The sequence below is a fragment of the Pelobates fuscus genome, chromosome 7 (assembly GCF_036172605.1).
Source record: "Pelobates fuscus isolate aPelFus1 chromosome 7, aPelFus1.pri, whole genome shotgun sequence".
Taxonomy (NCBI): Eukaryota; Metazoa; Chordata; class Amphibia; order Anura; family Pelobatidae; genus Pelobates; species Pelobates fuscus.
The window spans coordinates 130,951,129-130,977,347 of NC_086323.1; positions in this window are offsets into that span (position 1 = coordinate 130,951,129).

Genomic DNA, 26,219 nt, shown 5'->3' on the forward strand with positions numbered 1-26,219 from the left:
GTGTGTATATAAGGGATGTAGAGTATGTGTATGGAGGATGCAGTGTGTGTGTGTTTAAGAGATGCAGTGGGTGTGTAATGGATGCAGAGTGTATGTAAGAAATGTAATGTGTGTAAGGGTTGCTGTGAGTGTGTAATGGATGCAGAGTGTGTGTGTGTGTAAGTGATGCTGTGTGTGTAAGCAGGCCCGGACTGGCCATCGGGCACACCGGGCAAATGCCCGGTGGGCCGCGGTGGCCATGGGCCGAGGCCGGCAGGGGAAGGTCCCAGGATCTCCCCTGCCGGTCTATGCAGGGCCGGCACTATCCGAGCGCCGGCCCCGCTGTTTTCAATGAAGGGCCGGTGAGGAGATCATAGATCTCCCTCACCGGCCCCCTTGGAGAGACATGCGGCTGGGGAGGGAGGTAGAGGACCCGGCGGAGCTCTATCTTGCAGCTCCGCCGGGTTCCTCTCGCGAGATCCGGCGCGTTGCCATGGCAACGACCGGATCTCGCGAGAGTGAACTCTAGCCCTCAGGCTAGAGTTCACTCACCACTGGACCACCAGGGATGGTGTCGGAGTGCCGGTCCCCCCTCCCACTCACCAGCATGCCGGTCCCCCCCTCCCAGGCTAAAGGTAAGAAGGGAGGGGGGGACATAATGCATACTTTTTTATTTATTTTACCCCCCCAACACTCAATCCCTTCTAACATTCACACACAGCACACACATCACTATCACACACAGCACTCTCACTCCCATCACTCCCATCACACACAGCACTCTCACTCCCATCACACACAGCACTCTCACTCCCATCACACACAGCACTCTCACTCCCATCACAGCACTTTCACACACAGCACTCACTCCCATCACACACAGCACTCTCACTCCCATCACACACAGCACTCTCACTCCCATCACAGCACTTTCACACACAGCACTCACTCCCATCACACACAGCACTCTCACTCCCATCACACACAGCACTCTCACTCCCATCACACACAGCACTCTTACCTCTTACTATGCCAGAGAGAGGAGACACACATTCCCTGGCGGTCCCGTCCAGTGAGTCCTTTTGGTACTCTGCTGGCAGCCCAGGCTTTTCTTGCGAGACCCAGAAGAGTGCAGTGTTGAGTGTTGCTGTTGTAGCCAGTGGCAATGCTCTGACAGCCATGCTCACAAGAGAGGAAGGGCCTGGCAGGTGAGGATACAGACAGACTCCTGGGCTACCTCTCTAAGCAACGAAGAATGCAATGTTACGTGGAGGGAGATCTTTGATCTCCTTTCCCTGCAGTTCTATAGAACTATTTATGCACAGCAGCACATTAATAGTATGGAGGCCAGGCTCGGGGCCCTGTTGCTGGTTCATGAGGTCTGGTTATACCATGCCTGTTGTATACGTACTCTAGAGAAGGTGAAGGCAGCATGCATATCTGCATTATCAGATTTATCACACAATGCTCTGCCAGATTGATAATATGATGCTCTGGCAGATCAATGGCATGATTCCCTTTCAGATTGATGGCACAATGCTTTATCAGATGCATTGTTTGATGCTCCATTACATTCATGCTTCAATGCTGCCTGTGTCAGATGCATGGTGTCATGCTATGTCAGACGGATGGCAAGACCCTCTTTGAAATGCATATTGTAATGTTATATCAGATGCTTCATTTGACAGATTCTTAGATGCAAAGCACAATTCTTTTTCAGGTGTATGGTGTGATACTCAGTGGATAATCACCTAATTTTCTATCATATTGATGGTATAATGCTTCCTCGGAGTCGGATGAATGGCATGATGGCACAGTTCAGTTGTATAATATGATTCTCTGTCTGATACATGGTATGATTATTCCTCAGGTGTATGGTTGCTCTTCTGGTGCCTCAAATGTTTCTTTAAAAGGAAGAACTCTAATTACCATTCTCAGTTTGACAAGATATATATATATATACACACATGGTAGATATTACTAAAGTGCAGCTCTTAGAATTTCTTGTTGTCTGCCTAATCCTGTGTCAACAACATTTTGCAAACTGGAATAGGCTGACCTTTTTCTATCCTAGTTATCATTTATCAAAACAGAAATGCCAAAAAGAGCAGTAATGAGAAAGTATTCTGCAATCTGTGTCAGTCTGTCTGTGTACTTCTGCTACAAGTATGATAAGCCTCTGGCTTGCTGATCCTGATAGGAGTTATTGTTTAAAGCCTTGAAAGAGCCAAAGGTTCCTTATGCCTTCATTTTGAGCAAATTAGTTGATTTCTTTATGTTTTATGCAATCAAACTATCAAACTGTACATTTAAAAAAAAAAATTATTAACATGATTAATGTCATGGCATTCTACCATAAAACGAATAAAGAAATTGTAAAACTATCCCTCCTTACATTGAAGCAGTAACCTTACAACAGCATTGTCACTTACAAACTCTGCATTTTTCTTAAGAATCCCCCTAGGTGACAACAATGTTGAATCAGGGGAACATGGGCAAGTGCTCCCCCCAAGTAACTAGAAGCATTTAGGGTGGGTAACCATATAATATTTTAGGTAGACTCGTAGCAAGAGGAGGTTAGCTGCAATCATTAGTTTGCACTCAATTCTTATATATGCTTAAATATACTTGGCTGTATTTGCAAATAGGCTCTTCACATCAACAATGGCACAGCTTTTTCAAGGTACTGAAGGAATGTGGGGAGAAATTGTGTATTAAGCCCTCCTGCTCTCACTATACATGCTCTCACTATACATGCTCATATAATACCCCTTGTAGAACCTGCTCTGTTCTGACAGGGATGCAGAAATTGATGCAGCTTCAAACTTCGTACCAGTAAGACAAAATTAATGCAAGTTCCATCCTTATGCAGGGAGCTTTGGAGAGAGATGGGGCTAGGAGACAGATATTGGATGAAAGAGAGAGAGAATGAGATATTGGGCTGGAATCAAGAGGGAGAGCTAGGTAATGGATAATGGTGTGTAGCTTGGACAGCAATATGGGAGTGAGAGTGCTATATGAATGAGAGAGGTATAGGGTCAGGGGCAGACTGACCACTCACAGGCCCCCTGAAAGGCATAGGGGCTGAAAGGCATAGGGGCTAATCTAGCCTCCCCCCCCCACCCCTCCCCCTCTTCTCTGATCTCTGATCTTTTCAGCCAGAGCATGGCTGTGCTGCCGGGCCCCTGACAGCCTTGGGCCCTCGGTCTATTACCGATCTGCCTGACTGGTCAGTCCGCCCCCGTATAGGGTGGATAGAGAAACAGATATGGAGCTGGGAGAGTGAGAGATGTATGTGGCTTGGAAAAAAGAAATATGAAACTGAGAGGTAGATGGGCAGGCAAAAGAGAGATACGTTTGGGAGAGAGATAGGACTTTGGGTTGATGACAATTAATTGCACTCCATTGTAATTAGACTTGTACATACAGTTTCAGAAGAATTGCGATTCAGTCAAATTTCGGTTGATCGGCTGTTCAGTCAATTTATATATATTTGAGCAAATTGATGACCATGTTTGGTTGCTTAAGGATTCAGGGTTCTGTTCCTGGCACCAAAAAAAGGGGGATGGAATTGTATTGTTATCATCTACTACTTCAAGAAGCAGCAGTGACAGCATAACCCAACACAGCAGAGGTTAGCAGTTAGTATCTAAGCTGAGGCTGTTGGTACTTTGGTGGGAGAAAGTGAATCACCAAGCAGCCAAAAGTAGTGCCTATGGAATGGTCAAAGCTGACCTCTGTGAATGTGGTCTGCCACTTATTGATGACCCTCTGAGCTACTGGGATGGAAGGGATGCATTGATCATTGATTGCCACTGTTCCTTTTACTGTACATTTTTGAAAATTTCCCTTTTTGAAGTTAAATCTACTCCTGCTGTTACTGCTCCCCTTTATTCCTTAATACAAGTATGCAAAGGGAAAGACAGTCACTTATCATTATAAAACAAATTAATCTTACTTCATTTTTCCCATAGAAATATAATAATATAATTTTGACTAGCTGACAACTCAGAATTGGCAATGCAAATAATAGCTGACTTTGTGTAGCCACTAGGCTAGGTAGGCAATCTTTTAGCAGCACTAAAACACAAGAATTTGAACGGACATGCCGTTCCTTTTTTTTAATGAACTTGTGTGTGTGTTACTGTATGCTGCTTGTGTTATATATGGGTACAGCGGCTTTGCATGTTGTATTTGTGTGTTAGTGTGCTGTGATATATTGTGTAAATCCATGAGCAGTTTTTCGTATTATGGAATTTGTGGAAACCCTCCACAGGGGGGTACCTAGAGCATTTGGCACCTGAGTGGATCCTGACCCCCAGGCCATTTGTGTGTCTGTTTCTCTCCAACACCTTTGTGTGTCTCTTTTCCCTTCCCCTCTGTGTATCTGTATCCCTTCCTCTCTGTATGTCTCCTTCCCCCAGTCCTTCTGTGTATCTGTGTACTCCCCTCTGCTCTCGCTAAGCACTTCCTGTCAGACTGGGTAAGGGAACAGAAGCTCCTGTACCACGGTCGCTACATGTAGTGTAGTTTACCCTGCGATTCCGCTGTCTTCCCCCAAATGTCCCCTATGGTCCAGTCCGACCGTGATGGCACCCCCCAATTGTGTAACACATGAGGCAAACTGGCCCCCTACCTACCCTTAGTTCACTCTTGCCACTCCAAAGCACTGCTAGACTGCTAGCACACTGCAAAACATATGCACAATGCTAAACACACACAATCACATAGCAAGGCATAAACAAACTGTAACGCACACTACTAAAAAAGGCACCTCCTGTGCCCTAGGTTGCTGACCTCTGAACTTGGTAATATATGTAGCCATTTTCACATTAATAGATGACTTATTTTCTTTGGCATGTCTGAATATTTTCCAGAATCTTTTTTCATGGAGGATGTTTTTCTGAGCCAAACCATTCCATGACCAAGAGCCAGAGGTGCCAAACTAAATAAAATTTTTGGTAAAAATTATACTGCCTAACCAAACTTTTCCACCCTACGCAAAGCTAATTGTTTTGTACAAGTATCTCATAGAAATGCACAGCATTAATACTCACAGTAACATGCGTGATATTCTTGAAATAAAAAAAATTAAGGATTCTTAGAATTAACAGCTTGTTTAGAAACCACTTAATTTTCTTTTAAGTGAAAGTACATATATTACTTTCTTCTCACGGTGGAAGTGATGAGTGGGTTATTTATTTGAAATGACTCCTGCTGTGTGTGTATACATTTCTCAAAGAGCCTATAGCAGTAACACTGACAGTAAGTTGCTGTGCGTGTGAGTGTATCACAGAGACCTATGGCATTAAACTCTCAGTAATATGTTGTATGTGATTGTATCATGTAGCGTCACAGCATTAAAACAGTAATATCTGTTTGAAACCTACAAACATATATTGTTTTATCTGCTGCACCGACAAAAAAATCTGGCAGTGCCCCTCCTGATCTTGCACCCTAGATCTGCCTTGGATGACTTTCCTGTTTGCCTAGTTACACCTACAGGAAAGAGTTACAGGATATATATCTACCTGAATCTATTCCTCCTTGATTGACCATCTTCTAGATGACGTTGCAGGAGCCAAGTAATCTTTATACTCTTGTTTAAAACTGAACATAATATGGGTATATTTCCACTGCAAGAGATAGATTCTCTGTAGAACTTCCTGGGCATTTGCAGTGCGATGTCAAAGACATCTACTGCTCATCTCCCGAGATGATGACTGTTCCCGTGAACTATCACAATGATGGGGAGTGGAAAGTAATGTTACGTGAAGCTGTACAACTTACTGGTATATTTAGTTGAAAGTTGGAATTTACATGCTTTAATGATCAGGTTTTTTGTGTGCCCTGAGAACTCCCATTTATTTTTATTTCTTTATTTATTAGTTCTGCTATTTATTTTTTAATGAAAGCCAGCTGGTACCTTATACAGCCAGCAAGTCTCTCACTTTCAAGATTTCAAAAATGACTGGACTGAAATCACTTGATTTGCCTATGTGTTCATCTCAAAGGAGGTAATCAGGGGCATTTGTTTAAGTCAACTACTGATAAATATTTGATTTACAACAATTCTCAACTCAGCTTATTCTGGCCAAGAACAGTGAATGGAATATGAAGAATGCACAAAATGTGAGTTTTTAAAAAGCTGAGCAACTGTACATACATTTTGCAATTGACTGAAACATTCAGACATGCATAAATAAAGCTCCAAGTTATGTTTCAGCTTCCACTTAATTAACCCTTTAACTTTAGTCATTCTGGCCTCCTCTTTAGCTGTCCAGATCTTGCTTAAAGGGACACTATAGGCACCCAGACCACTTCAGCTCATTGAAGCAGTCTGGGTGCAGTGTCCCAGATCCATTAACCCTAAGCATGTAATTATTGCATTTTTAAAGAAACTGCAATAAGAACCTGCCAGGGTAAACTCCAATTCTAGTGATTGCCTACCAGACAGCCACTAGAGGGACTTCCGGGCTGTTAGGCAATTTTTTTGTCGCATAAGTGAAGCTGTATGTCCTCACACTATGCATGGGGACATTCAGCATCACCCGAAACCCCATAGGAAAGCATTAAATAATGCTTTACTATGGTAAAATTCTAATGTGAGCATTAATAATGCACATGCCATTGCCGTGCATGTGCATTATTTCTCCCCCACCGGCTGACGTTAGCGGGGGAGGAGAGAAGGCGGACCCGAGCCAGCACCAAGGGACATCAGCGCTGAACCCCCGGTAAGTGACAGAAGGGGTTTTGACGAATGGGGAAGCTACAGTGCCAGGAAAACAAGTTTGTTTTCCTGGCACTATAGTTTCCCTTTAAACGTTCACTTCAAGCAGGATTGTTAGGAGTGCCCTGACACCATCCCAAGGTAGGATATCAAACCATTTTAGTACGGTTTGAAAACTTACTGGGTTCTGTGAGAAGCTCACAACCACAGCTTCTCTATGATGTAGTGGTTATGGTGCTTGTAGTGTCCCTTTAATACAGAACATTTACAAAATTCTGCATAATGACTATACATTACCCATATTGATTAGATCAGAACCAAGTTATCCATGCTCCTTGTTGACTCTTTCGGGAATAGAGGAAGTATTGCTTTTAAAGGGTTGAAGATAATGTTAACATCTCTAGCATTTATTGCAAGATCATTTCTCACCTTCAGTGAATGTAAAAATTGTTCCATACATTTGTTTATAAGAATAAAATATATATTTTATTATGACTCAACAATGTAACACAGGTTTTTATGTCTGAATACTGTGTGCTCTCTCCAACAGTGCAGAGTTCTTCCACCGCTGCAAATTAATCATTTGTAAAGACCATCAGACACTAATGAGATCACCTCCTGCGGATCTGCAAGGCTTCAGTAGCAAAACCCAAAATAAAGAAATCAATTCCCAATGTCATTTCTACTTCTGTGGGATTTTCCAAGGCACATAATGTAGGATGAATTTACTAAAACAAACACTGTCTCTAAGCCGCTTGACTTTTCTCTCAGTTTAATAAAGATAATTTAACTCCCCTGATTGCTGGTCAGGTGCTGTTAGGGAATGCCTGATCACCATGTGGGGCACTCTGATTTCTGCATTTTGTTGGGCAGTACTGTAGTAGAATTCATTTACTTTAGATGTGAAATGAATTGAGCTATCAGAACAACCCTTTTTAGATATCAGCCATGATTAATTGAAAGGAAAACTTTAAGCATATCTACTACAGTGCAAACAGGGGACTCAGTTAAGTTGTCAAACCATTCTAAATATTTTTACATATTACTATAGGAGGTTACCAGGGCATTCAATAACTACTTCAGTGAACTGTAGAGGTTATAGTGCTTGGAGTGTTCCTTTAAACAATGTCAGCTGTATATTTGACCAAGTGGAAGGTTTTACACATAGTGTCAACCTAGTGTCTGTCTAATGAAATCTAAATATTTTTTATGTCAGGTAGATGTTTTTATGGGTATGTGTGTACCCTGAACCCTTGTTGTGTAACTACGCTGATGGGCAGCACAAGAAAGTTATGCCCTATAGTAAGCAGCGTTCAAATATTTTAGGTAAGAAATAATTCTTAGTAAAATTAGTAAAAGAACAAGAGAACATAGAAGCTAACAAATGTCACCACTTAAGGAATTTGAGCAGTATAATAATAAAAAAAAACTATAATGTCAGAAACACAAACATGTAGTTCTAACACTATAGTGTTAAACTAGTTATTTACAGGTGTGCTCAAAAGTTTGCATAACCTTGGAGAATTGTTAATATATGTACTGTTTTTAAAGAAAACATGAGTGAGCAGGCAAAACATATTTCTTTTATATCTTATGGGATTCATATTCAACTGCAGGTTATAAGAGAATGGCACACTCATAAAACAAAACATGGCAACAAAGTAAAAATTAAATTGTTACCGCAGCCGGTTCCCGTATTTACCACTATAACATCTTAAAGCATAGAATTTAGCAGGGCTAACCATACAGATATCTTAGCCTTAATTTTTTATAATTAGTGAAAGTTCCTCTATCTAAATAATTTAGAATACAATATAAAATAGGGATTGTCTTGGAAACAATAAAGTTTTGTCTTTTAAATATTTTATTAAATGAATATAAATGTAGACATATGAAATCCATTGCAATAATTTATAGCAGAGTTTATAAGATTAAATGATATGCTTGCAATTTCAGTAAATATAATAACATACCCTCCTGAACATGTCAACCTCTGTCAGTCATGACAAAATGGAGCAGTATCTCTGTCTCCAAAATCTCTCCTGTGTGTCCTAATATTAATACGTAAACATATTTATACCTTAGATGTTCAATTAGGTCATTTTAGGACCTACCTTAACTTGGCAAAGATACAAGGCCATAACTTGGTCATTTCACATAGGAACATCTTATCTATGTTTAGACTAAAATGTAAGGGTGCACATGACATGGGAAATTCCCTGACTTGGGGAATTACACTAACCTAGGACAAGATGGCGTCCTAAAGTCTGAACACCATATTAACTAAATATGGGTAAGAGGTCATTTATTAAAGAAACATTGCATGAAAACCAATAGGTTCCATTTCTAACAACTTGGCAGTTTGCAAAATCTCTTAAAAACAAAGAACACCATTTAAGAAATACAAATTTTCATTCTAAAACTTTTGATATTTGCATTTGCCCATATCACCCTATCCATTAAACTGTGGGCATTGTAGAGAATTTCTTCTTTAAATTAGAAATCCAGAATTCTCCCAACAGTCATTAAGTGTTTCTGCTCCCAATGTCTTTGATCATTGTTGTAACTGTAAAACATCCTTAGCATGATCTTTGCATGTAAAATGAGCAAAGTGTTTGTCTGGGAAAGAATTCAAAAGAACATCAAGTTCCATAGTATCATATTCTTGGATGGATCCTGATAGTAATCGTAATCCAAATTATAATTGTAATCCAAAGTCCAAAGTAGTAATTGTAATCCAAAGTCTTTAAAGGATTGTAGAAGTTTACATTCCTTTGATACATTGATGGGTATTTGTTGTAGAGTATTGGTTGTAGAGTCCAGCTATCCAAGTATTTGGCTAGAATTTGTTGCAGATATTCTACCAGCATCATCTGTTATCACTGTGGTAATGGTGTTGGTATTAGTTGTTGCCATGACATTTGTCTTTGTTTTTTTTTTTCCATGAAACATTTTTATACAGTTTATGATGTGAATAGATTGTATACTCTTATCCTTTTACGGAATAAATTAAATGAGAGCATTTCCAAGACATTGTCTCAGGTGACACAGATCCCATTATAGTAAATGTTATGTTTATACAGCAATCGAAGTGGTATCTCAAGAACGCCTCTTTTTGCTGTATTGGAATCTTGGTAACACCTCTAAATCTCACTGATAGACATATAACAACATCAGGTGCTGTTGTGCTAGAGCTGTTAATAGGTAAAATCTGTACTTTGAATAATAATGATAGATGAAATAGTAACATAGTTAAAGGGACACTATAGTCACCTGAACAACTACAGCTTAATGTAGTTGTTCAGGTATGATCTATAGCTCCCTGCAGGCAATCTAATGTAAACACTGTATTTTCATAGAAAATACAGTGTTTACATTGATTGATAGGAATACCTCCAGTGGCCGTCACTCAGTCGGTCACCAGAGGGACTTCCTATCATGCAGGGTCCCAAAAAGGCCCTGTACACGCCAGACGTATTAAAATACGCCTGACGTGTGCAGGAGAGAGAAGTGCGCGCCTTCTCTCTCCAGCCTGTCAGCAGAGGAGGGGGGGGGGGGGAAACCGCGAGCTGAGCTGTCACTCAGCTCAGCTCGCGGCTGCGCACACGGTAGTGCGCTCAGGACTTCAGAGGGCGGCATGAAGTATATGCTTCAGAGTATGTGCGCATGTGTGGCGAATCAATAATAGTTGATAATTGGAAACATGACATTATTCATCTCTCTTTTTCCTGTTAGGGAGAATACAACTCATCCCCTAAATTACAATTAGTAAATATATACAGGGAGTGCAGAATTAATAGGTAAATGAGTATTTTGACCACATCATCCTCTTTATGCATGTTGTCTTACTCCAAGCTGTATAGGCTCGAAAGCCTACTACAAATTAAGCATATTAGGTGATGTGCATCTCTGTAATGAGAAGGGGTGTGGTCTAATGACATCAACACCCTATATCAGGTGTGCATAATTATTAGGCAACTTCCTTTCCTTTGGCAAAATGGGTCAAAAGAAGGACTTGACAGGCTCAGAAAAGTCAAAAATAGTGAGATATCTTGCAGAGGGATGCAGCACTCTTAAAATTGCAAAGCTTCTGAAGCGTGATCATCGAACAATCAAGTGTTTCATTCAAAATAGTCAACAGGGTCGCAAAGAAGCGTGTGGAGAAACCAAGGCGCAAAATAACTGCCCATGAACTGAGAAAAGTCAAGCGTGCAGCTGCCAAGATGCCACTTGCCACCAGTTTGGCCATATTTCAGAGCTGCAACATCACTGGAGTGCCCAAAAGCACAAGGTGTGCAATACTCAGAGACATGGCCAAGGTAAGAAAGGTATAAAGACGACCACCACTGAACAAGACACACAAGCTGAAACGTCAAGACTGGGCCAAGAAATATCTCAAGACTGATTTTTCTAAGGTTTTATGGACTGATGAAATGAGAGTGAGTCTTGATGGGCCAGATGGATGGATTGGTAAAGGGCAGAGAGCTCCAGTCCGACTCAGACGCCAGCAAGGTGGAGGTGGAGTACTGGTTTGGGCTGGTATCATCAAAGATGAGCTTGTGGGGCCTTTTCGGGTTGAGGATGGAGTCAAGATCAACTCCCAGTCCTACTGCCAGTTTCTGGAAGACACCTTCTTCAAGCAGTGGTACAGGAAGAAGTCTGCATCCTTCAAGAAAAACATGATTTTCATGCAGGACAATGCTCCATCACACACGTCCAAGTACTCCACAGCGTGGCTGGCAAGAAAGGGTATAAAAGAAGAAAATCTAATGACATGGCCTCCTTGTTCACCTGATCTGAACCCCATTGAGAACCTGTGGTCCATCATCAAATGTGAGATTTACAAGGAGGGAAAACAGTACACCTCTCTGAACAGTGTCTGGGAGGCTGTGGTTGCTGCTGCACGCAATGTTGATGGTGAACAGATCAAAACACTGACAGAATCCATGGATGGCAGGCTTTTGAGTTTCCTTGCAAAGAAAGGTGGCTATATTGGTCACTGATTTGTTTTTGTTATGTTTTTGAATGTCAGAAATGTATATTTGTGAATGTTGAGATGTTATATTGGTTTCACTGGTAAAAATAAATAATTGAAATGGGTATATATTAGTTTTTTGTTAAGTTGCCTAATAATTATGCACAGTAATAGTCACCTGCACACACAGATATCCCCCTAAAATAGCTATAACTAAAAACAAACTAAAAACTACTTCCAAAAATATTCAGCTTTGATATTAATGAGTTTTTTGGGTTCATTGAGAACATGGTTGTTGTTCAATAATAAAATTAATCGTATACCGTATATACTCGTGTATAAGTCGATCTCATGTATAAGTCGAGTGCAGTTTTGTGACCAACAATTGTGAAATATGCTATGCCTCGTGGATATGTCGAGGGTAAAACTTGGGGCTATGAATTTCTGTGATTTTTATAATTATATACACTCACTCATACTAACATACACCCTGCATTATATACACACACACTCATACAAACACACACTCTGCATTATATACGCACACTCTGTGTGTGTATATAATGCAGAGTGTGTGTGTTTGAGTGAATGCAGAGTGTGTGTGTGTATATAATGCAGATTGTGTGTGTGTGTTTGTATGAGTGCGTGTGTGTGTATATAATGCAGTGTGTGTGTTTGTATGAGTGTGTGTGTATATAATGCAGAGTATGTGTATGAGTGTGTGTATATAATGCAGAGTGTGTGTTTGTATGAGTGTCTGTTTGTGTGTTTGTGTGTGTGTGAACTGGGTGGGGGGAGGGCATTTTTAATTTTTTATTTTAATATGTAAATTTTTTTTATTTTATAAAATATATCTATTTCATTCTTACATTTTTTTAAATTTTAATAATTACATTTTTTTTTATTATTTAATTTTATTTTTGTCCCCCCTCCTGCTTTTTAGCTGGCCAGGGAGGGGGCTCTCATTCCCTGGTGGTCCAGTGGATGGGCTGTGTAGGAGGGGGCTGGCAGGAAGCTCTTACTTACCTTTCCTGCAGCTCCTGTCAGCTCCCTTCTCTCTCCTCCAGTCCAGTCAGCTCCTCTGTCAGCTCCTACTGTAAGTCTCGAGGTCTCTCGTGGCTCTCGCGAGACTTACAGTGGGAGCTGACAGAGGAGCTGACAGGACCTGAGGTGAGAGAAGGGAGCTGACAGGAGCTGCTGTAAAGGTAAGTAACAGCTTCCTGCCAGCCCCCAACAGGACCGCCGGGCTTGTAATGTTGCCATAATACAGACATTGATTCGAGTATAAGTCGAGTGGGGTTTTTTCAGCACTTATACTCGAGTATATACGGTAAGTATATTTTCCAGTGGCTGTTGGATGTAACTTAAGGTTAACTTTTTTTTTTTTTTTAAGTGAGCACTTATGTATGATATTGAAGGTTTTTTTTAACTCTATTTTTAATATTTAAATATTTGTAACTTTACCTTTTTGTAGGTGTTCTTAACATTTCCACAATGATAGATATCAGAATCTGTTGTAACTATAACTTGTTGAAGTGGGGGTAGGTTACAATCAGAATATGAATTAATAATTATATATATATGATGTATTAATTAAACAATCAATAGGTGTTGCAGGATCATTACCTCAAGGTATATGTACCTTTAAATCATCACAAACCAAATAACATGTTCTTGGTATTGAGAAACAGACAAATAAAACATTTGATCACATGTATTTATTATATGTATATATTTTATACATATAGTGATATGGATGTTGAATTTGTATCTTTGACATCTTTTCACCTGTTTGCAATAGGTGACCTAAGTTATCAATTTCCAGGTATTGTCATATTTATCACCTGGAAGGGTTAATCCGTAATACTCTTTTACCTCCCATTGACTGACCTTCGCTCTGGCAGTCTGAACATGTTTTAATAAAAATAAAGGTTTGTGATAAGCGAAGGAAAGTTTTTGCCTGTCTTTCAGATAAATGTAAATGTTGAAAGTACTTAACTTATATTAATTAGACTATATTAATCATACCACTCTGCAAACTTAAATGAATACCGAGTAGTTTCTAATTTAATAAAAATATTTTACACTTTCTTCTAAAGTTAAAACTTCATTCATTATTGCAGTTGTTATTGTAATCATATAATCTGTAACTATCATGATTCAATTATGTACAGATACATTGTTAAACTCAGATAATCTGACACCTGCTTGGATTTAATCTACAAATTAATGTCCAATAGATATAAAAGGAATCTGCATTATTTAGCTATTTCATTTTGCTGCAAGACACAGACATTAATGCACATTCATCTGGACAATCAGCTGGTCTGCTCTTATACTTTATGTCTAACAGATATTGTTTGTAGGCCAGGCAGCAGCTGCATATGGTAATTTAGCAATATTTTCCAATTATATTTCAGATATTCACAAAGCCTATCCTCCTTTGCAATTAACACATTTATGTGTTTTTTAAACCATTAATTATAGTATCTGTATTATATTGCCTATTGTCACTGGTACATTTCTGGTACAGGTAAAAAAAAAAAAAAAATAGCATGATTGCTTTAGTAATTATAATTTTCCTGTCCATGCACCACATTCCTGGAAGTCCAAAATATACCAAGAATCCTTTGTCTATGGTTCTATGGAGCCACAAGTTTTGATTGGTGTAGTTATACCAAAAAGAGTAAGGAGTGCATCTGTAGTTCACATCTGCAATAGAACCATTACACATCTCTTGTTGTATCAATGTCTCTGTGGTTATGTTACAGGAGTTACCTTGCTTTTCAGGTATTTACATAATATGTAGAATTTAACCCCTTAAGGACACATGACATGTGTGACATGTCATAATTCCCTTTTATTCCCGAAGTTTGGTCCTTAAGGGGTTAAGAAAAGCTGCAAATCGTGGTTTAGGGCAAGTGTCCCATTACGTAAGGTTTCTGTTCGCCTTTACATTCCATCTTTTTGACAGAGCTTCTGCTCTTAGTAGTTCGGTCTTGTTATTATTTATTAATTACATCAAGGTTTCTTTTATTAATTGATGTTTTTCTTCAAAATTCAAATTCACATGCCAGCAAATGTCATTGTAAATTTCATTATTACAGAATATGGTCCCAGTATGGTTTCTCATGCCAGTAGGAAAACTATGTTCCTCTTCTTCTGTTCCTTCCCAGTAACCAACTTTTCTGAGTTGTGGGTTACAATCTGTGTCTTGTACTGAGATGTGCTTAGATAGTCAACCAGGCATGCTCAGTACCATATTCCATCTTGAGAAATAGCTGGGTGTTGACAGTTATCAGCCTTTATTTCTTGTTCCAGTCATCTTCTGTCTGTCTGGAAACATAATAGCAATGTCCACATTTAGCATAGAACTTCTTTTCAGCATAAGAAGGCTGTTTGTGGTAGTCATCTTCAATAGGTTCCTTGTGAAATACCAGTGTAGATCCCATTAGCAACCATTTCACCGTGAGCTGTGTCTCTCTTTTTGAGATGGTTTTTGGAAGTTGTCCTCACGATCATCAGAACTTGTATTATGTGCAGTCCAATTCAGTTCAGGTGTTTCGTGGTTGTTAACATAATCCCAATGCAGTTTTTTAATGACAACTAGGGTTGATTGTAAGAAGGAGACACCAATTTTCTAGCATCCTTTTGCTTCCATCTTTGCATTTCTTTTTTACTGTATAAGATAATTCAGGTACAGTCGGTTTTCTCCAGAGTCTTTCTGATAATGTATATGAAAAATTAATCATCAACATCAGACTGTGATTGTATAACGTCTGTCTGTTCATCCTTCTCCTTCACATTTGCAGGTTCAGATGTCAGATCATGATACAGTCTGTTGTGTGGCTGTGATTCTGGTGGGATTTCTGTCATCTTCTGTTTGTTTGTTTTCTCTTGCCTTCTTTAAGAGCATCCATTGTGTAATTCAGTGGTTCTGTGAAGATTCTGGAAGTAGTTAGCAGGTTTTAAAATATCAAAACGTATTTTTCTCTGTTGGCTCTCATTGTTCTCTGTAATAAAAGTTCTTGGAGTCACCCTCTCCAGGACAAATTGGCCAAAAGTAGGAAGCCAAGTAGTATGTGGTGGTGCATGGTGTGGTGGGCTGGAAAAAAAAATCCCTACATTTCTCTAATAGAACCGATGGTTCTAATCTCTCCCTGGTGCAGAAATATGATTGTCAGCATAATTTGTGTTACAAGGTGCACAATATAACATTTCATATGGTGTGTCACCATTTGTATTATCAGGTATGATGTTAACGCTCATCTGTACCATAGGAATAAGTGGATACCACTGTGTGGGGGCAGGCAACTAGAAACTTGGTTAATAGTCCTTTTACCTCAGCATTTTTCCGTTCCACAACCCCAATACTTTGGGTGTGGTTGGGTGCACTGATTTCCCATAGTAACCAAAATGTGGTTGCCAAGTTTTGGGTTTCCTTTGCAGTAAATGCAGGACCACCACGAGTGGATGGTGCTGGGTTTACCAATGCATACTAAGGAAGTGAGACTAGCAATCGTGATATTAGAGGTTGCGCTTCGCACAGGATATAACCAAATAAATCTGGTACATGCATCAACACATACAATAACATATTTATAACCATGAGATTGTGGCAAATGTCCAATATATAGTAATTCAAAAGGTAAGTTAGTTATTGATATTTCAATAAACAGTACAAGAGTAATGTGGCAAAGGTACCAATTTACCAATAAGCAAATGCTTACAATTACTAAAAACATGAACTACAGTATTTTCCATATTGGGCCACCAATATTCCTTTTCAGGAGTTAGAAGTGCATACCTCTACCTATATGAGCTTGTCCTAGCCCTGAATAGACTTTCTGTCAGACCTTCCGGCATCCGTACTCCGGGGACTTCCGGGTAGACGGAGCGCGGCCACTCCCCCTCCTCTGACGCGGTCACTCCCAGGATACAAAGGGAGACCGCGGCAACACCTCAGTGCTGGATCAATTTGAAAGCCTCCCGCGAAAACTTCAAAGCTAAGTGTATCTGTGTTTACCTCTCCTGTGTATCGGACCCGGACTGTTTATCGTTTACCTGCCTTCTCCTCTCCTCGACCACGGACTTGCCTTTGGATACTCTTTTGTCTGCAGCCAACTTAATCCTCTCTGAGAAACATCTCTCATCAAACCGGATTACCACCCCTACAAAGCTAAGTAGAACTCATCTGCCTCAACAGGAGTATTGTTATCCTGCATCTCTGCTTACCTTCTTTTGCTTCACCCTAACTAATTGTTCTGCTGCCATTTAACAATTCTACATTGGAATCTCATCTCTGTTCAGACTAAAATATTGCCTCACCCTAATCTTCTCTGCAAATCCTGCTGCTGCTTAATTTTCTGACAAGGAATTAAAGAGACAGTTCAACTTGAATTTTACTTTATTTCAATTATAACAATTTAATAAACAATTTCAGTTATCTACAGTTGTGATCCATATTGTCAATAAGTGACCATTACAGATTGATCCAGCCTTCTTAATGGATCCAGTAGATCTCACTTCTGAAATCACAAGATTGAACCAAAGAGTGGATACGCTTACTCAAGGCATGCAAGACCTACAGGTCACCAATGAACGAATCCTTACTTATGTAAGGGACTTACAAACACACACTCCTCATACCGTTACACACTCGGCTAGTGATCCTGCTGTTTCCAACCCCGAAAAGTTTTCTGGAGACAGGTCCCAATACCGAGAATTTATCAATTCTTGCAAATTGTTGATTGCCTTGAAACCTAGATCATATCCCACCGAAAGATCTAAGGTTTGTTCTGTTATTTCATTTTTAAGAGGCGAACCCATGGCCTGGGCTCATTCCTTCCTGGAGAATGATGACCCCATATTGGATTCCCTGGATGAATTCTTCGAAGCCATGTCTCTCCTTTACGAGGACCCTAATAAACAAGCAACTGCAGACTTAACCATTAGAACACTGCAGCAAAGAAACAGGCCTGTCGAAGATTATATTGCTGAATTCAAACGATGGGCACCAGAAAACCAGTGGAATGACATAACTCTACGTAACCAGTTCCGTATTGGGTTATCTGAAGCTGTCAAGGATGAGCTCTCCAGGACAGAACTACCTACTACACTGAATACTCTTATCCAATTGTCAATCAGCATTGACAGACGACTTAGGGAAAGAAAAGCTGAGAAGTCACTCACTAGCTCCCTATGGAAAAAACCCTTCACTTCTTCACGAGCACCAGAGAAACCTGTAACTCCCACAGAACCTATGGAAATAGGGGTTTTGAGAAGTCCTCTTACTCCAGAAGAGAGAACCAGAAGAAGACAAATGAACCTCTGCATGTACTGTGCTTCACAAGAACATGTGGTCCCAGAATGTCCTCTATTGAAACGTCCTAGAGGCGGTAAGCATGGTTCTACTACGAATGTAATGAGTGTACTTCCTCCTAAAACTACCTCTCATCTCTCCTCTGTTTCTCTCATATTACAGTGGGACAAAGAAAGGATTACCACTGATGCCATTATCGATTCCGGTGCTAATGGGGTTTTCCTGGACTCATCCTTTGTTACAAAAAATAAAATTCCTTGTGTTCAAAAACGTAATTCCGTCTCTGTCAGAGTTATTGATGGCTCCTTAATATCCTCGGGGCCCATTCGTTCTGAAACTATCCCTTTAAGAACTACTACCAATCATATCCATTCTGAATTTCTTGTTTTTGATGTTATAAATTCTCCTCTTTATCCAATTATATTAGGAATCGACTGGTTGCGGACTCACAACCCATATATTACATGGGCTCCTTTCTCTCTCACCTTTAACTCTGCATATTGTAAGGGAACATGTCTACAACACATCCCCATTCTACAAGTTACTGAAGAAACCCCCATACCTTCCATCTATTCTGAGTTCGCCGATGTATTCAGTAAAAAGGAAGCGGAGACACTTCCTCCTCATCGACCTTATGATTGTCCGATTGACCTTGTTCCTGGTGCTCCTATCCCTTTTGGACACATTTACCCTCTCTCTGAATCAGAGTTAAAAACCCTCAAAGAATACCTGGATGAGAACCTCCGTAAAGGGTTCATTAGACCTTCCTGTTCACCAGCCGCTTCCAGCATGTTTTTCGTAAGGAACAAGGATCAGACTATACGCCCAATCATCGACTACAGGTCATTAAATAAAATAACTATCAAGAATCGTTACCCTCTTCCCCTGATCAATGAGTTGATCGAAAGATTAAAAACAGCTACCATCTACACTAAACTTGACCTTCGTGGGGCATATAACCTTGTTAGAATCAAGGCCAATGATGAATGGAAAACGGCGTTCAGGACCCGATATGGCCTTTACGAATATCTTGTCATGCCCTTCGGGCTCTGTAACGCCCCTGCAACCTTTCAGCATTTCATAAACGATATCTTCAGAGATCTCCTAGATGTTTGTGTCATCATCTACTTAGATGATATTCTCATCTACTCCAACAACCTTGAGGAACACAGAAAACATGTGAGATGGGTATTATCCAGATTAAGAACACACAAATTATATGCTAAACCTGAAAAATGTATTTTTGAAGTCAATGAAATCACTTTTTTGGGATACGTTATCTCCCCTCATTCCATAAGTATGGATACCTCAAAAATAGATTGTATTGTCAATTGGTCTACTCCTGCTAATATTAAGGACTTACAACGTTTTTTGGGATTTGCCAACTTCTACAGGAAGTTCATTAAAAATTACTCCAATGTAGCTCATCCGCTTAACCTGCTCAATAGCAGTAAACGTTCCTTTGCTTGGAACGAAGAGGCTCAAGCAGCCTTTGATGAATTAAAACGGAGATTTACAAGTGCTCCCATTCTCCAACTCCCTAATCCTGATTTTCTCTACGTCATGGAAACAGATGCTTCTGACGCAGCTATCGGGGCTGTCCTTTCTCAGCAACGATCGCCTCAAGATCCTCTCCATCCAGTGGCTTTTTTCTCACGATCTATGTCTCCTGCTGAACGAAATTATCCTATAGGAGAAAAAGAATTGTTAAGTATTAAAGCAGCATTCGAAAACTGGTGACACATACTTGAAGACTCACGCACTCCTGTAATTGTTTACACTGACCACAGGAACCTTGAATATCTTCATTCGAACAAAACTCTCTCTGCCAGACAAGTAAGATGGAATCTTTTCTTTGCCCGATTCAATTTTCAAATTATTTACAGACCTGGATCCAGAAACAAAAAAGCAGATGCTCTGTCCAGAATTCAACAAGATCTTCCTGTGATTGGAACTCCCCCACCTAAAATCATAGGTATCATTTCGTCATTAATAGATGATATTAAACATCTTAAAGAAGAAGATCTTGAGCTTCCCAAACAAAAGAAACTATCAAAAAAGGACGGTCTCTACTACTTCAAAAACAGGTTATACATTCCTCCCTTGTTTAGGAATAAAATTCTCACCTTAATACATGATTCCCCTCTGGCTGGTCATCCGGGTACAAGGAAAACACTGGAGCTGTCTAAAAGATATTACTGGTGGCCTCGCCAGGACAGAACCATAGAATCTTATGTCAAAACCTGTCCAACCTGTCTGAGATCAAAATCTGACCATCATCCACCATTCGGTCAACTATTAAGCCTACCGATCCCAGAAAGACCTTGGCAGTCCATTTCAATGGATTTCTTGGTGGAACTCCCTCCTTCGCAACATCATAACACCATTCTAGTAGTGGTAGACCATTTCACCAAAATGTCTCATTTTATTCCTTTAAGGAAATTACCCTCTTCATCTGAGCTTGCAAAAATATTCATCGACAACATAGTGAAACTCCATGGACTTCCTGAAGAAATCATTTCAGACAGGGGAACACAGTTCACCTCCAAGTTCTGGAATGAGATGTGTTCCTCTCTCAGTATTCAACGTAAATTGTCTTCAGCCTATCATCCCCAAACCAACGGACAAACAGAGAGAGTTAACCAGTGTGTTGAACAATACTTGAGGTGTTATTGCTCTCACTTACAAGACGATTGGATCACATGGTTACCTATGGCAGAATTCTCATATAACAACTCTGTACACGCTAGCAGTAAAATGACTCCATTCTTTTCAAATTACGGATTCCATCCCTCTTCGATTCCTGATCAGGGACTCCCTTCTTCTAATCCATACGTCTCCAACCACAACGCTTTCATGTCTGCCCTCTTCCTCAAGTTGCGTGATAACCTCAAAAATGCATCATCTGCTCAGAAAAAGTTTTTCGATACTGGCAGACGACCTTCCCCTGCTTACAACGTTGGTGATCTCGTATGGCTCTCTTCAAAGAACATTGTCACAAACCGTCCCTCAAAGAAACTGAGTTCTCTCTTCCTTGGCCCTTTTCGTATATTGTCTCTTATCAACGAAAACGTGGTCAGATTGAAACTTCCACCTACCATGAAACTTCATCCTGTCTTTCATGTGTCTCTGCTTAAACCACACCGCTCCGACCCTTTTCTAAGGGATGCTCTTACCACTCCTGATCCCCTTCTGGTACAAGGTGAGGAGGAATACGAGGTCCAGAGGATCCTGGATTCGCGAATCCATCGTGGTTCCTTACAGTATCTTATCCGGTGGAAAGGCTACGGAGTTGACGAGGATTCCTGGGTGTCGTCCTCCGCGGTGCATGCTCGTCGACTCATCAACGCGTTCCATGCTCGCTACCCTTCCAGACCTCGTTGACAGCATCCGGTGGCTGCTTCTTATGGGGGGGGTTCTGTCAGACCTTCCGGCATCCGTACTCCGGGGACTTCCGGGTAGACGGAGCGCGGCCACTCCCCCTCCTCTGACGCGGTCACTCCCAGGATACAAAGGGAGACCGCGGCAACACCTCAGTGCTGGATCAATTTGAAAGCCTCCCGCGAAAACTTCAAAGCTAAGTGTATCTGTGTTTACCTCTCCTGTGTATCGGACCCGGACTGTTTATCGTTTACCTGCCTTCTCCTCTCCTCGACCACGGACTTGCCTTTGGATACTCTTTTGTCTGCAGCCAACTTAATCCTCTCTGAGAAACATCTCTCATCAAACCGGATTACCACCCCTACAAAGCTAAGTAGAACTCATCTGCCTCAACAGGAGTATTGTTATCCTGCATCTCTGCTTACCTTCTTTTGCTTCACCCTAACTAATTGTTCTGCTGCCATTTAACAATTCTACATTGGAATCTCATCTCTGTTCAGACTAAAATATTGCCTCACCCTAATCTTCTCTGCAAATCCTGCTGCTGCTTAATTTTCTGACAAGGAATTAAAGAGACAGTTCAACTTGAATTTTACTTTATTTCAATTATAACAATTTAATAAACAATTTCAGTTATCTACAGTTGTGATCCATATTGTCAATAAGTGACCATTACACTTTCTAGGGCAAGTCTCTCTTTCCTTTGAACAGTAATGTCACTTTAATTGTAATTTTCATAAAGCAGATATGAGATATGGAATGTGAGTTTATATATCACTTTAATTGACACTGCAATTTTTTTAAATGACCTTTATTTTTTTTTTATGAATTTCTTTTATTTATTTTTTACATTTTATTTCAGTTTAAAATATTGCAGGTTTTGCAATATCATATTCATTTTGAATTAAATATATATATATATATATATATATATATATATATATATTCAAAATGCTCCTACAACATATTATTAAACTTAGCTTTTTTCAGCACTAGCACTATCTCCCACTAATTACATGCTGAAATTAGTGTAGGATGCACCAATATTGGGGTACTGTCGAGTAGTGGTATTAAATCATTATGGCCATATGGTGGAACTGAATCCCCATATATGAGTTGAGATGGGCGATTTTAAGTAGCCTTATAAAAATTTTAAACTGTATTGTTATTTCTACGCTGTTCTCTAATCTGTATTTATATATAACTGCGGCAGCACATAGCTTTTATTTAAGCAATTATTTTACGCATCGTGCGTGGTTGACTGTGGGCTTTTCTCTAGATTTTTAAACTTTTTTTTAAATCAGTTCTTGGCTCTGAGACAGCAGGCTGCTGCCTGGTACATCATTTAACTGCTCTTATTGCCTAGTCTCTCTCTCTCTCTCTCTCTCTCTCTCTCTCTCTCTCCTTTTAAAATTGTGAACTTTAATCCTTCTGCCATTTCAAATAGACTAAAGTCTGTACCTGAGTAAGCAATGTCATTATGTGTAGGAGATGTGCACTTTAAATAGTAGAATACTTATGCTATTCCAGTGAATTGGGCTCTCTGCTTAACACATCATTTAGTATCGTTTGGTTACATTTAAAGCTGTAAATGTATTTAACCTTTCAACAATCAGAGATCCTGTATATTTACAATTTTATTTAGCCCTGATTTATCTTACATATATATATATATATATTACTTTTAATTATTTTATAATTATTTATTTTTGCAGGGCATTTAGTGAAGCAAAGGATGCATAACAGCCTGCTGCTCTTGTGTTATATTTCTTGATAACAGATTTTCTAGAGGGCAGTATAATTTTCAACTCTGTTTGTAAAAATATAAGCTAATAAGCATAAATTATATGAAATATATGTTGCAGTGTACTGCGCTTCACTGCAATGAATATGTTTTTTTTGTGTGTTTTTTTTTAAAGCTACCTTTTTTATGGCTGTGTGTAATAAGGTTGTAAAGTTGTTTATAATTTGGAATATAAAACAAAACTTCTCAATTCCTTGGAATGGAAGCAGTGTTTATCTGTCTCTCTAACTCGTTGGGCACCAATTGTAGCCACGACCTTGGCTGGAAATGCCAGACTCCTAATAGTATGCTGTTATAATTCCTGATTTTTAATTAACAGCAAGTGGAACTGGCAATATAGATATTATCACTGTTTTATAAACATTTTTATATATAGTGGATATTACAAGCCAGAAGGCAGTAATACAATAATTAAAATCCTGTAGGTCTGTTGCATTTGGGGTAATAAACCCTTCTGTGGCATGAGTGTTTTTTATTAAGCCGTAATGCAATTTCTTTGCATTCTTGGAATTATAATTCAAAATCTACTAGCAACATAATAGCAAGTGTTGCTTTTATCGCTTGTCTTATCACTTTTCTCATGACAACAATATACTGCATTAATCTCATTTCTGCGTATGCAAACTATGCAGCTACAGAGAGAACAGTGGTTTTATCAGAGTCAATACAGATGTTTAAACAGCAATTGGATAACTACTTGCAAAACATAACATACAGGGATATAATTCTAATTAGTTGGGTACTTATCTGCTTGATCCAAGGAGATATCTGACCGCTATTTTGGGGTCAAGAAGTAATTTCTTCCTAGTTTGTTGCAAATTTGGAAGTGCTTCAGACTGGGTTTTTTGCCTTCTTTTGGATCAACAGCAAAACCATATGGGAAGAAGGCTGAACTTGATGGATGCAAGTCTCTTTTCAGCCATGTAACTATGTAACATGATCCCCCTGCCTACAACCCACTGTCCTGAAACTAATGGACTATGCTATGCTGGTGTATTAGACATATTATGGAGTTTACCAAATATTTATATATGTCTCTCTTGTCATATCTATTAAAAGCCACAATTTCAGCATTGTATGCTAATTACAGTGTACCAAGCACCTGAACTCCAAGTGCCTTGTACAAGTTCACATAAAATCATCTCTCCATGATGAAAATCTCTCTCTGTGTCTGGGTTACAAATAGCTCATTCAATTCTTGATATTTCAAGACTTGTGCCATGACAAAGTATTGTCTTCTTTTACGTATAAGAGGTTACATACAAATTATTTTATAGTTAAAGCTTCCAAAGTACAAGCCCCATGTTGGGCGCCAATTGTAATCGCAGCCGATTCCCTTATTTACCACTATAACGTCTTAAAGCATAGAACTTAGGAGGGCTAACCATACAGATATCTTAGCCATAATTTTAAATAGTTAGTAAGAGTTCCTCTATTTAGAATATATAAATAATTTAGAACACAATATAAAATAGGGATTGTCATGGAAGCAATAAAGTTTTGTCTTTTAAATATTTTATTAAATGACTTTTCAGGTGATACTTGAAAAATTAGAATATTGTGCAAAAGTTAATTTATTTCAGTAATGCAACGTACAAGGGGAAACTAATATATGAGATAGACACATTACATGCAAAGCAAGATAGTTCAAGCTGTGATTTTTCATAAGTGCGATGATTATGGCTTACAGCTCATGAAAACCTCAATATTCCGGTGCAATATTCTAGGCTTAGTGTCCCACTCTAATCAGCTAAGTAAGCCATAACTCCTGTAAACGGTTTCTGAGCCTTTAAATGGTCTCTCAGTCTGGTTCAGTAGGAATCACAATCATGGGGAAGTCTGCTAACCTGACAGTTGTGCAGAAAACCATCATTGACACCCTCCATAAGGAGGGAAAGCCTCAAAAGGTAATTGCGAAGGAAGTTGGATGTTCCCAAAGTGCTGTATCAAAGCACATTAATAGAAAGTTATGTGGAAGGGAAACGTGTGGAAGAAAAAGGTGCACAATCAGCAGGGATGACTGCAGCTTGGAGAGGATTGTCAGGAAAAGGCCATTCAAAAGTGTTGGGGACTTTCATAAGGAGTGGACTGAGGCTGGAGTCAGTGCATCAAGAGCACACACAGACGGATCCTGGACATGGGCTTCAGATGTCGTATTCCTCTTGTCAAGCCGCTCCTGAACAACAAACAACGTCAGAAACGTCTTACCTGGGCTAAAGAAAAACAGACCTGGTCTGTTGCTCAGTGGTCCAAATTCCTCTTTTCTGATGAGAGCAACTTTTGCATCTCATTTGGAAACCAAAGACCCAGAGTCTGGAGGAAGAATGGAGAGGCACACACTGCATATGCTTGAAGTCCAGTGTGAAGTTTCCACAGTCTGTGTTGATTTGGGGAGCCATGTCATCTGCTGGTGTTGGTCCACTGTGCTTCATTTAGTCCAGGGTCAATGCAGCCGTCTCCCAGGAGATTTTGGAGCACTTCATGCTTCCTTCTGCAGACAAGCTTTATGGGGATGCTGACTTCATTTTCCAGCAGGACTTGTCACCTGCCCACACTGCCAAAAGCACCAAAGCCTGGTTCAATGACCGTGGGATTACTCTGCTTGATTGGCCAGCAAACTCGCCTGACTTGAACCCCATAGAGAATCTATGGGGCATTGCCAAGAGAAAGAGGAGAGACATGAGACCGAATGCAGAAGAGCTGAAGGCCGCTATTGAAGCATCCTGGTCTTCCATAACACCTCAGCAGTGCCACAGGCTGATAGCTTCCATGCCACGCGGCATTGAGTCAGTAATTGCTGCAAAATGGGCCCAAACCAAGTACTGATTCCATATGCATGCTTATACTTTCCAATATTGTTCTATGTACACTCCTTGTTTTATTGATTGCATGTAATATGCTAATTTACTGAGATTGTGGATTATAAGCCATAATAATCGCACTTATGACAAATCACGGCTTGAACTATCTTGCTTTGCATGTAATGCGTCTATCTCATATATTAGTTTCCCTTTTTACATTGCATTAC